The sequence below is a fragment of the Lissotriton vulgaris genome, chromosome 6 (genome assembly GCF_964263255.1).
Source record: "Lissotriton vulgaris chromosome 6, aLisVul1.2, whole genome shotgun sequence".
In the NCBI taxonomy this organism is placed as follows: Eukaryota; Metazoa; Chordata; class Amphibia; order Caudata; family Salamandridae; genus Lissotriton; species Lissotriton vulgaris.
The window spans coordinates 985358553-985371063 of NC_141694.1; the positions used below are offsets into that span (position 1 = coordinate 985358553).

Below are 12511 nucleotides of genomic sequence, written 5' to 3' on the forward strand. Positions count from 1 at the left end.
AAGTGAGCCTGCACGCAAAGCATTCACTGGAAGTAAATGTAAACACTACTAAACACTTTTTGGCAACAAGAAAATGGGTAAATCTGTCCCTCTCCGAGCATTTAACTATGCTAAATCAGCACTAACCAAGAAGCAAAAATGCAAGAGAAACACTTTGTGCCTAAAATATATTAAGATTAAATAATAAGGAACTAGTGAAAATACACTGCATTGACAGCACTTGCTTTTACTAGACTAGCTCGAAGTAGGATATCTCACCCATAAATACTTTTGCTGCTTGTGGAATACAAACAGCATTTCGATGATGAAAAACGCATATCAAAGTAATTGTTTCTGCCCTGAAGACTGTAAAGTCATCACGTGGCTCAGGACTTTCATGGGCAATTAACCATAGAGGTTCAGGTGTTTGCAGGCCAGTACCCAAAGAAGGCTTCTAAGCTATTTCAACACAACGTTATCCCCCAGCCCTGTTTTGTGCTGAAGTATGTGATGACAAGGATGTCATGACGATTGACTTTGAGGCATTATTAATCAAAATGTAAAAGCCTGCTGTAAATATTATTACATTTTAGACAGCGTTTATGCTAACATCCCACATCTCTGGTTATCAGCCATTAGCAGGCTACGTCTAGCGGAGTGGAGTGCACTGTGGTGATTGAGCTGGTAATGGTTAGAGCGCTCTAGTGTACCATAAATCTGAAGCTCTGAAACTAGAGTACCTGGTCCAGTACACAGAAAGGAAAAAACATGGTTTCCTTGCTGTGGTCTCAAACGAAAAACATTGCAGTTTGTGAAGAATAAGCAAGATACAAGTAAAGGTCTGGTCTACTTTACTTTATTTTTTTAATATTTCTGATGCTTTATTAAAGAGTATAAGGATCACTGGATGTGTGAGATTCCACAAACTGAGTTCAGATATAATCATTCTTTACTGAGGGATTTAGCATTTGAAAGACGGTGCTCTATTTGACAGAGTGGCGGAGCGCATTACCTCCATCATGCTGATGGACCACGCACGTACCTCAGATTTAGAGATGATCATCAGTCCAGCGGCCATCTTTGAACGGTGAAAGGAATAGCCATCATGTAGATAAGTTACAAAGAATTAGTATTTAAAAAGTATAGCGGAGGTGTAGGGTACCACTGTGCTGAGAGACATCATGTCAAAAAAAGTAAAACAAAGGGCAGCAGACAGACCTCTCAAAAAAGTGCTAAACTCATTTAAAAAAACTAGTGGGCAAAAATTCTGCAAAGGATATTTGAAGCCCCTTGGCACTGCCATGGTGAGAAAGAGGGAGTGTATAATGGCTGGGTGGAGAAGGTAACATTGGCTGCTGCTGTTCTCTTCTGGGTGGAGAGGTGGTTGGCGGTATTAGTCTGTCTTGGCTGGAGTGAGTAGGAATATTCTACTTCTCTCTTCTGAGCAGGAAGAGTAGGGTGACTTCCACGGCGCTCTTCTGGGTGGAAAAAAGTGCTATGTCTTCCATTACTCTCTGCTGGGAAGGGGAGAATAAAAGAGCCCCCAATACTCTCTTGGGTGGAAGTGGATGGTATTGCTTCCAATATGCTCCGCTGAGAGAGGGAGAGTGGTTTCCACTAATCTCTGCTGGCTGAGAGTCAGTGGATTGTCTTTGAATGAAGAAGAGTAGCCTGGCTTCCATTAGTCTCTCCTGGTTGGAGGGGAATAAGATGTTCCACTACTGTCTTCAGCAAAGGAGAGAGTAATATTGCTTCCAGTACCTGGCTTGCAAGAATGGAGTGGAATCCAATTTTCCTTAAATTCCTAATTTGGCCCCTTGGATGGAGAGCTTGCACAGTCCCTTTCTCTTTCACACACACTGGAGTATAGAGCTATCAAAGGTTGTTAGCTGTCTCTCCGTGTGGCACTGAATCTGATCAGCATCAAGGGTCAGATTTCCTCTGTACTCGCCAACAGGGCGTAAAAGGCATCCCCATTTTTGTCCACCGTCCAGGTCACAATGTCTTAGTCAATATTCATGTTCCCAAATTCATCAGAGTAGATGGTGCTGCTTCTGATGGTGAAGTTTATCGTCTTTAATTATTTCAGCAGCTCCTCTCCAGCCTGGATGCTATTCACCGTCCTCTAGAAACGCACCGCACGGCTATCTCTATCATTTGATAGCCACAGAGGCAAGGCTGGCTGTGGCAGAACTTCAAGAGGCCCTGAAGAGTTTCAACAATTGTCTGATAGATTCCAAAGCCTGGGCATCACTTTCTGGGGTTTTCTTCCCAGAGTCTGTTGGCGTCTCCAGATTGTTCGCTTGGAGTCCAGTCAGAACTTCAAGAGACCCCGTCCGGGGTACCAACAATTTTCCGATAGATACTGCAGTCTGGGCAGCACTTTCTGTGGTTTTCTTCCCAGAGTCTGTTGGCGTCTCCAGATTGTTCGCTTGGAGTCCAGTCAGAACTTCAAGAGACCCTGTCCAGAGTACCAACAATTTTCTGTCAGATTCTGCAGTCTGGGCAGCACTTTCTGGGGTTTTCTTCCCAGAGTCTGTCGGTGTCTCCCGAGTATTCGCTTGTACGCCAGTCTGTTCGCGAATGCGCTGCAATTCAGCATCAAAGACTCGGGAAGGCTTCTCATCTGGGGCCAGTAATTGCAATGGGTGGTGCCTCAGGGCTGGGACCAGCTTGTAGCTTGGTATCCTCCGAAGAGCTTCATTCAGCTGCTGCATCTTATTCAGCTGCTCCTGCGCACTACGCAGCTTAGCGCGGACCTCTTCAAATGCATCGCGAAGAACTGTACTGTCTTCGATTAGTTTCGATATTGTATCCATCAGCATCTCCACGTGGTTCTCATTCTCCCGCTGGAGCTGGGCGTATTTCTGGTTGTGGCTCTCCAACGCGCGCCGGTTTTCCAGCTTTAGGGAGTTATACTGCGCCTGTAAGTCCAGGAGCTGCTTCTTGGCTCCTTCATGCTGGTTCTTCAGGGTCATGTGCCGAGAGGGGAGGGTGACGTCGTGGTTCATGGCGCCTTCCTTCTCCTTACTCAGGTCTTCTTGAGCTTTTAAGTTATGTACCCCAAAATCTTCCTGGGTCTTGTGCTCCGCACGCTCCTTCTCAAGGGACTGCTCCAGACTGGACCGCTGCTCATACATCACTTCCACCAGGCCGGAGAGCGTCTCCTGCTGCTGCTGGAACTGGAGCTGTGAGTGCCTGTACAGGTAGATCACGGACCCCAGGCACGTCACGAAGGCCAGCAGGCAGAAGACTACCTGCAGAATCCTCGTCTGCCTGCGAAACCCGCAGGCGCAGAGTCCCATCATGGCCGGAGAGCTTGGATCCTCGTCAGGAGGGCCGGGCCCTCGGACTCCCTTGATCATCTTGACCGCAATGTCCGACTGACAGACTTATGGGCCCTGCGCGCCTTATCTAGCCCTGCTGAGCCCCCCCGGATTATGACGTTATTGTGATTCAGAGCACCGCACTGTGACGTCGAGTCAACGCGCCTTGCGTCCCAGACAGCATCAACCCTGGCTGCCTAAGTAGTCCGCGCCCTGAGCAGTGCAGCTTTGCCATCCCGTGTGTAGGTCACTGCACGTGCTTTGCCATCCCGTGTGTATGTCACTGCACGTGCTTTGCCATCCCGTGTGTAGGTCACTGCACGTGCTGTGTGTGCGCCTTTCCTGGCCACGCCTGGCCCTTCAGAGCCTGTGAGGGGGCTCCTCGACCCCTGACATGGATGGATGCGATCAAAGACTCTGAGGCGAATCTTCCTGCAGGAAGCACGTGGCCTTCGACGCACAGCGCATCCCTTTCTCCGTGGAAGTGGCCCGTTTCCACAACTCTGCACTCTGTGCGTCCGAGGGGCCAGAGAGTCTGCAGCCAAACTCTCACCAGATCTGACACCAGAACACCTCCTGGTACCAGAAAAACACAAATCACGAGGTCCCCAGCCAGGTGGAATACAAAGAAATAGGAATAAACAAAGTTGTAGTGCTTTCCATCATTAACACACAATCTAAGTCCCTCTAAGTGCGCAGGTGCTAACGCGTCTTTACCCCCTGAGTGAGGCTGCCTGCGCCCCACGCAGGGAGCCCCAATAGTAGAGCCGCCACCACCTTAGTGCCACAGGAGGGCACACCAGACAGGCTAGTGTCTGGACCCACTGGGGTTTCTGTGCTGTTAGGTGGAATTTTCCATGAAAAAGTCCCAGCTCTACCCCCATCAAACTAACCATGATCCGAAAACCTTCCAATAAGGGCACTGTAATTATGTGATTTTTTTCCCATCGTTTTCCACATAATTAAGAATTTGCCGCATGGGCTGTACAGTCCATAATCTGCTGCATAATTTACAGATTTTGGGGAAAAAATGTTTTTAGCTTAAACAAGTTACTTACATTTTTTTTAAACAGCAACCCATGTGGCCATGCAGTGGAAAGCCCTTCACAAAAGTTGACTGGTCATCTTTCAGAAGTTTATTGGTACTGAGATGAAATCTTTGCTAAAACAGTGTTAAAATTGGTGAAAATTACCACATTTTGAAGTCATTCTATCACAAAATGTGCTGTATTATGCGACCTAATTTGCCTCTTTTTGCCGAATAATTTAGTCAGCACGGCCGCTTAATTTGGTCATCTCCTGCTGCTTAATTCCAGTGGCGCTGCCTATAAACTAGAGCCCACCCCACTCCTAAACATGTTCCCTATGTCCATTCTTTTATAGTCCCGTGTCTATCTTAAATGTGTTTTTTCATGTGTTCTCGCATGCGGGCGCACTGAAGTTGCTTCAAAGTGTAAAAAACTGTAAATATGACCTAAGAAATACGTGTATTTTCTTTTATGATGCAATGCCCAGCGTGGGAGACCTACTCAGGACCTCTCGGATGTGGTTTTACTCAGCTATGCCGCCGAGCTTCTGTGAGACGAATCCCACAGGTGAGCAGTAACGCATGGCCGCCCGCCTTCCTGCTTACATATACTCTCTGTCTCGTGCGCCATTTTGCATAGTGCCGGAATGGAAAAATCCTCTCACATGCACATATAGCGCAGCTACGTATGTATTGCTACTCTCAAACAGTGCCGCAAGCGTCGTCGCTATACAATGAAAGAATGACCGGGCCATGGTCCATACATACCCTTTGCATAGGAGCACTGCAGATTTGCCCTGACAGCAGCACGCACGGAGCAGTGTGCACTAAATGTAATTTAAAATACGGATCAAACATTAATTAGTACACAGCCGGCATTTGAGTCTCACAGTGCTGGGCTAACCTGCCGCCAGAGGCGGGGATCGAACCGTGAACCCTGTGGTCTGGAGTCAGGCACCCTGGCCACTGCGCCACATCTCTTCAACAAATGCCTCACTTCTGTTTCAAAGTGCTGTAAGCAATAGCTGTTGTCATTGCACCGTTTAATAGTGCTCAAATGGGCCTCAGACACATTAAATGCTAGTTGAATTTGCAGGGGATTCAAACTCCTGCTCCGTGCCAGTTAATAGTTGTGAGGTACGTCAGATCTCTGGGGCCAGCAGCAGTGCATTCTGGGATTCACCGGGGTAAGTACGGGCCTAGGAGCCCCAGGGGGCGGTCTGCGGTGGGTGAATGAGTGGCCCCTGGCAGGGGGCCGCTTGGCAGCTCCGAGGCCGCCTGTCTGTCTCCCCGTGGTGGGATTCACTCATTCATTGAAATCAACGCCGTGTTTTCGTTTCCGTCTCCATCAATAGCGTGCGCTGTACGGGCAGTTTCTGCACATGCGACTGCACCCTGGCCCCGTGTAGTGTGTGACGCGGCCGTCAGTATTCTGCCATGTCATGGCAGGGGTCTACTTTCATCACCGTCCAGAGCTACCAGCAAATATGCTGACGTAAAACAGATGTAGGAAAGTGCACCCCCATTTCTTCCCCCATAAAGCACAAGGTGAAAAGAGCGCGCACAGGCAGGTGCCAACATTTCATCGAAACCACAGGCGCTGTGAAACCACCAGTGCAGTTTTGTACAGTAGCCGTTTGTAATCGGGTGCAGGTAGGTTCACTTTTCTACTTTTGAGGCTACATCTCCAGGCAGGTCGTGCAAAGAACAGATGTTTAAAGCCTGCGCGTGCGGGATGAAGGCCCCCTGACGTCGCTTGGAACCCCTGAACTCGCATGGGGCCCCTGGGTGGCTCTGTGCATCCCCATGTTATTGAACACCCCTGCCTCTGGTCTGGGCCACTTTGGACGATAATGGCCTTCAGTGCAGGGATTCTTGGAGCCATTATCGGACTATGTTGGGTCATCTGACTGCTTTAGAGTGGGCTGCGGGAGATGGGTTATGTCACTAGAGCCTATAGATGCTATACATACGGTACCTGTGCAAGCATTGAAACGGAATGGAACTCATTTTGAAAGTTCGAGGTTTTTCCCAGAAATTGACATGAATCCAGCTCTCCTGGGAGTACTGTGGACACTCTTTGTCAGAGAGCCTTCAAGTATTTTTGCTCAGATAAACCAGAAGTGTCCAGGACTACATATATATTTTTTTAGGATATCTTGTGTCTACATTTTGTATTGTATTAATCTATGCTGTTAATTTCTCTTTTTACATTTTTGGCATTGTAAATGACAACGCCTTTTATTTATGTGTTTTGAAAATTTGCAAACAGTGTGTAAATACGCACTTTGTACTTATAGAAGCAAAGGCTGGCAGTAAAATAGGTGCAGTTACGGTGAGCCTTGCTTCTCGTAAGCAGGGACTATTAACACCACTTGCACGTTTTCAAAACACCTAAATAAAAAGCATTGTCATTTACAATGCCGATAGCTCAAACTCTCGCAAATGCGAGATCATTGCATTGCAAATGCTTTTTATTTTACTCTGCACGTCCCCACTTCCTCCTTAACAATCAACACATAGAAGCAGTTTAGTGGTAAATGGTGTTCAAAGTGGGGAGATTTGCATATCATAAGAAAGTCGAGACTTGTGTGAAACCAAACAATGCAATGGACTCAAGAGGATACAAAGCGAGGCAGGATAGCCCTCGGTGTCAACGCGCCTGTTGCTGCTGTGTGCAACATTCAGCTTAGATGGACATTCTTACTGGGCCGGCTTAGTCCATCATCCTTCCGAGTTTGAACTGGGCACTGTGAATTCCACAGATGCCCTAGTGCTGTATGGCCGTCCCCTGAGAATGAGTTACAATGTAAACAATCCCGTGACGCTCGCCTAAATCCATCTAGACTGCACTCTGCATTCAAGCCAACATCTATCAATAGGGGCATTTTAATTTAAAAATGAACGCAACTGAGAATCTTTATTGTCAAATAGCTCAATTTTTTGATTGAGTCCTCTAAATGCACATGGACATTCCAGAATCTGCAAATTGGAGCACCCCTCTGATTTCCAGATCACACAAATCGTGATGTTGTGGTTATTACTGAACCAGATTCTTAGCAAGTTGGACCTGCCAGAAAACATCAGGCAAACAACTCCAACATGCGATTTGCCAAAGGCATATGTGAAATCAGCTCGTGGGCAAATTCCACCGGATTTGAAACTTTGCCCAGGAAACGGAACACCAAAGGGGAAGATTTGCAAGCCCCGTGCGCCACTTTTGCGTCACTTTTAACTTGGGAAAAGTGACGCAAAAGTGGCGCAAGGGTTTTTAAATCTGCCCCCAAGATTGTAATCCGGGTCTAAGTGTAGATTGCTTTGTGGCTTTAAAGGACAGAGAACCAGCCCTAAAAGGTGCTGTGGTCGTTTCCTGTTCTCTCGTGCGAAGGTAAAGGATTTGTTGCACGCACATGTGCACTTGGTTATGCAGGATATGTTCTAATTGGATTAAACACACATGTAACCGAGAAACAGACAGACACAACAGGAATTAGGAGCACTGTAGGATACACACAACAGAGAACTAGAAATACGGCGTTGTACTCATACAAAACACAGGAACTTGGTAGTAGACACACAACAAAGTAACAAGACACATAGACAGGAGTAAAACGTATACAGAGAAGGGAAACACATGTACAAAAACACGGGGTTCATTATGCACACACATGTGCTATGTAGACACTGCAGAGGCAACAGAAAAAGCACCCATTAAATTAAAAGGAGGGACACGCGAAAATAAAATTATTCAGAAAAGAAACAGACCCAGGTATGAGTTGATACGAATCAGATGTACTGAAACACACAGGACTAGACACACACTTATGTTATGAATAAATGCACAGCTATCAGCCCGCCGAGAACTGTGCATACAACAGAGAAATAGACATACACATAGTTGGATACGCACACAACTAACGTGTAGTGACTGCACACAGAGCAGAATAAACACTGATAAAAGTGCCCCGACATATACACGCAAATGATTTAGTCCCTCATGCAACAGAGGAGATGGACACGCTGTCAAATGTGTATAACACAAAACACGTGTCCGCCATATTTCAATGTAAACAAGAGAACATTACAAGCGAACACATTTCAAAAGCAAATGTTACATTATATGAGGCAAAAGTGGCAATCGTGAGCAAACAAAATACAAGAGGTGCAAACGGTGCAATACAGTAGGAACAAGAAACACCGACAACAAGCAGAAGTGGCATAAACAAAGCAATTAGACATGATATTTGAGCAGAGACAATGCAAATGCAGAAGAACCCGGTACATGGCTGAGATGCCATAAAGATTGTACATGGACTGTTAATCTGGATTACCCAGTGCATCCACGATTTAAGCAACACATTAGGATCATTCAAGTATGCCAAGATGGCAAATGAACTGCAAGCACAGGCAAAGAACAAAGAGGAGGGGTGGGGGGGAGAAGAAGCGTTTTACCCTCTTAAATACAGTGGCTGAACACCAACACAGAAACAATACTAGGGTTAATTTATACGACGGACTGATAAGAAAGTCTAACTAGAAATAGACTGAGGTTGAAGGGGTGAAGAGGGACCGGCTGCACGGGGGTGGGGGGGGGAGATTTGAGGTGAGAAGCAGCGAGACTTCACAGAGGGAGAGGGGGAAGGAGAAATGCGAGTCACGGCCGCCAGGCCGTGAAGTGTGAAGCAGTGGGCGGGGAAGCAGATCCCTTTGAAGCTGCTGCCTGCTTGTGGGGACTGGGAGGAAGGGTGACGAGAGTGAATAATTATGGGAGGAGAGATGCTGGCCTGAGGTAGAGCGCACCATATGGAGAGGGAGGGGGGTGGGCCGAGTGCAGGAGAAATGCTGCTGGCAGGGGGAAGGCTCGGGCAAGCTCGTGCATGAGGAGCTTGTCACGTGATTCTTTTCTCATGAACTGTTTGAAATCCGCATTTTAGGAATTTTTGGGATTGACAGTAATAGGTTCGAGTAAACTCGACCTAAAAAGGAAAGCACATATTTTCCCACATTAGAAAATTGCTAATCCGTTTGTATTTATTGGTGCAAACGAGACAAGTCCGGGCTGAAGGGCCCCTAATAACGTGTAAATAAAAGGTAACAATACTTTGCCTAAGCCTTGTGCTTCTTTTAAACTTAATCTTGGAACTATTAAAGACAGATTTGAGAAAAGTATCAACTAATAATAGTCGAATAAATATATGAGAAGAAAGCGGCGTTAATAAGACAAGTGAGAAATGATTTGAGAATTCAGTGACTGTCATCGATGTTTAGTGTAGTGATGTCACAACCGAAGTATATTCTATTACTGTAGCCTTCCATACTTCCAGGGCACTAGAGCGTACTCCCTTAGTGCTAAAAAAGACATCACCACTCAACCCAAAGTCTGCAGGCCGACCGACATGTCCCCGCAGGGGACACTAGTAAGAGGGCGGCCCCCATAGTGCCACAAGATGGCACACGGGGCAGCCCAGCGCTCTTAGATCCCTGTGGGTCCCGCTCGTCACTTCCGGCCTGGTGGGGGCGGGGGAGAGTATATATTCCTCCCCCGCCTACCAGTGTTGCCAGATTGGGCTAAATCACGAACAATTGGGCTATATTTTTTTCCTGTTGTGCAGTAACATTTTGGTTTGTGCTAGTTGCCAGATTATAAATATATATACAGCGCTCCAGCAAAGTAGTATGTTAAAGCGCTTTACTAGACAAAGATTTACTTGGCAGCCTGCTGCAACATCAATTCCAATGCATTCATCACCTGCTTGATGCTGTCCCTGCCCCTTCTTCCTTAAAGTGGCAATTTTGGGCTACTTCGGGCTACTTTTTGGTTAGCTTTGGGCTAGAGAATGCTTAAAAAATCTGGCAACACTGTGTGGCATAGTAACAGCCAGACATGTTGCCAGCTGATCACTACAATGAAAATCTGGGCCATGTAGCATTGCTGTCCTTTTCCGTAAGCGGTGTGGGCTGGCGTGATGTATGTCAGTCCAGCGTGAGGCTGTGGAGAATGACTGTGGTGCTATGGGCATGGCTCCGTCGTGAGTTCTAAGAGGAATCAACTGGTGCAGTATTGCCAGATTGGGCTAGATCATGCACAATTGTGCTATATTTTTCCCAGTTGTGCGGTAAAACTTTGGTTTGTGCTAGTTGCCAGATTATAAATATAAATACAGAGCTCCAGCAAAGTAGTACGTTAAAGCGCTTAATTACAAAAAAATTAACTTGGCAGCCTGCTGCAACATCAATCCCAATGCATTGACCGCCCGCTTGACGCCGTCCCTGACCCTCCTTCCTTAAAGTAGCAATATTGGGCTACTTTGGGCTACTTTTTGGTTGGCTTTGGGCTGTAGAAAACTTAACAAATATGACAACACTGCCGCCTACCTAGAGGCATCTTTGTCTGCTGTCCCCTCACCCTGACGCCGTTTGGTTTCTGTCGTGCAACCATGCGGTCTGGGCGAGATGTCCGGTTACGAAGGAGGTCGTTGAGCCGTTTGTCCTTAGGGCTTTATTTGGTGAGTCAGGGTTGAGTGTTTCTTTGCCTCTTGCGGAACCTTCTGGTTTGTGGCTTTAGCCGTACCATTTTATGGCCTTGTGGTTTTATGTGCTTAACATTTCAGCGACCGCCTTGTGGGTCGGGAGAGGAGTTGGCCTACTGCTTGGGCGTTATAAGGGGACAAGTTAGTTGCTTTGCGATATAAAACACAACAGTGGTAGGGTCATCCGCTGACCTAGCATACCACCAAGACTCTTTTCTAGACACTTATTTCCCTTCTGCCTCTGCGCTACACAAGTGTTTTTCCCACCCTACTCCTTCCAAGAATGTTTTATGGACAAACCAGTTCTCATGCTGTCAAAAATGCTTCCCCTTTGGTAGCATGGGGGGTATGGTTGGCCACTGCCTCATTGGAGAGAATATATATTGGTAGGTGAGGGGGGCAGGGCTGATATGGATGTTTATTGTCTCACCTGCAGGAGCAGCGCTGGAGAACTGCCCTACTGCCACTTTTGGTCACCTGAACTATCTACAGGTATTTATAGGTTTTCGCACTCTGGGGGCAGTGTACATTCTGCCGCAGCTGTCATACATGTACTCTATCTATATCCCCACACAGGGTGGACCTCTCTCGAAGGTGTCTGTGCGCTTCACATTAGGAACAGACTTGTAGCCGGGGTTGCTGCGCAGTGGACTTGTGTATCCACTGCAGGGGGCGGGGTCTGACCCATCGGTCACATGTTTTTACCCCCGGTGGGCCTTTCCAGCCTTTCAACCATCTGTGGACAATGTCTGAGTACTTTTAAGTTGGTAACAGGTTCTACTGTTTTTTAGCGCCCAGAAGGATTCACATCTTATTGCAGACTCCTATTGGCATATCTTATTGGCACATCTTATTGGCAGACTCTCAATCTTTGGAACCACTGGGACGCACTCCCATAGTTAGAGTATTTATTTTGCGTTGGTCAAGCTTGACTTGGCTTGCGAGTAAATATCTTCGCATGTGCCTCTACCATTTCTGTCCCAGAATGATTAGGTGGTCAACTAGTTCTCGTACTGACAGGCAGGCTTGGACTTTGTATCTTGGCGCATGTTGGCCCCTGCCCCTTTTGGTCTGATTTCACTTTGGTAGTGTTTTGTTTTCAGGGTTGAGTTCTCCAATTTGCATGTACCACGCTGGGGAACGACCCTACACCCTTGGGGGGTCACCGTAAGTATTCCCAAGTATTGGGCCTTACTCAATGGGGCTGTGGGCGCAGCTGACTGGGTATAGGACAACTAGAAGGGGTTTTGCCCTGCCCGCCACAAGTCTTCATTAAAGGGGCAGTTACTTCAGCTCGCACTTGGCTGTGTCAGCACGCTATTGTTAAGCAGTGGCATGCAAGGGCAGGGCTACCGCTAGAACAGCTTAGTTCAGAGGTCTTCAAACTTTTCCAGGTTGAGCCCCCCCAGCTGAATTCCCCCAGATGTTGGGCCCCCCCACCACCCGACAGAAACCTCGGGAATCCGGCACACCACATGATCGACTGCCACGCGCACACCACGGGCCATATCCGGCAAACAATGCTCAACACAACAAGAGTGCCTAGCAAACTGCAAGCCTGTGAGTGGGTGTGACGAAACGACAGAGGCGTACCAGACAGCTCAAAACACAATCCTCCAAGACAAAATGTGCGCAAATTCTCCCCACTA

General features: G+C 47.3%; 1 pseudogene; it reads right to left on the reverse strand.

Moving 5' to 3' along the window:
- Positions 1–2059: 2059 nt before the first annotated feature.
- LOC147708299 (Golgi integral membrane protein 4-like) lies at positions 2060–3284 on the reverse strand (annotated as a pseudogene).
- Between the last annotated feature and the right edge of the window lie 9227 nt (positions 3285–12511).